This window comes from Oncorhynchus nerka, linkage group LG3 (genome assembly GCF_034236695.1).
Source record: "Oncorhynchus nerka isolate Pitt River linkage group LG3, Oner_Uvic_2.0, whole genome shotgun sequence".
Lineage (NCBI taxonomy): Eukaryota > Metazoa > Chordata > Actinopteri > Salmoniformes > Salmonidae > Oncorhynchus > Oncorhynchus nerka.
Window position 1 is genome coordinate 4245876 of NC_088398.1, and position 1171 is coordinate 4247046.

Here is a 1171-nt window from a genome sequence, read left to right on the forward strand (position 1 = left end):
GGTAACTATAGAAACAGTCAGATCTTCAGAACTAGCAGCCTAATGAGGACATGGGATCTTTGAATTAACAATGAGTTCTATTAGTATTTGATTACAGAAAAAATGACGACGTGTATTTGGTCTTTTTTTTCTTCCTCTTCATGTGATTTATTTGGCAAAATGTACTTTTTTTGTAAGTTACTGTAAATGCTGCACTTTACATATGCACCAATAGAGGGCAGACTCCGGCAGTATCAGTGGCTGGCATTGGTTCACAGTCAGTCCCATCTCTCTGGAGATGATGCAGATTTTATATGTAAATCTAACTGATTTGTCAAAGATCTGAGCAGATGTTTTAAATGTTATTTGGATGCAAACTGTCACTTTAAAGTTGTGAAAATTAAGATCACTACATTTTAAACTATCTAGGTTTGGTCTTCAGGGGAAATAGTAGGAAGGTTGGTTTGAGGTTAAAGGTTAAGGCTGACCCCTGGAATGAAGTGTCTGTGCCTCTGTAGAGACCGGTGCTTTTTCAAAGGTGTTATAATTATTATATTATTTTGTTTTCTTTCTTTTATGGCTTCTGTGGAAATTGAACATTTTGGAAATGTGTTGTTTATTATCAATTTTTTGTTGATGATGCTGTAATTATAAAACATATCTGACTGGGGTGAACTTTAATATATGTTGTTGGTTTTGACATTTTGTGTGTTTCAATTTGTTATTTGGTTTGGTGAACACTCAGTGACATGTACACATTTACTGTAATTGAATGTAAGGAGAGACTAACACTGACTTATTTAATTATGTTTCACCATTTATCAATAAGTTAACATTACACACATAAAGAAGTGAATACAGTAATACAGTCAACCCACAATAGATCATTTATAAGGTGAAGTATCATTCCCCCTTTTTAGTGGCACTGCAGCAAATTTGGGCAGTAGTGGGATCCACTACTCACACTGATGGGCCCCCATGATATCAGTGAACAGCCAATCATCTTCCAGGGGCGGGGTCAGAACCTGATGTGGATGAGGGGTGTGAACTGGGGCCGGGAAGGATCTGGCCACTCCCTCAAAGGGAATACAATTCTGATTTATATCATCATTCACCAATGAGAAGGTACCATCTTGTTGGGGATAAGACCTCTGAAGGATGTTGGGGTCTGGGAAGTCACAATGGTAGCCTA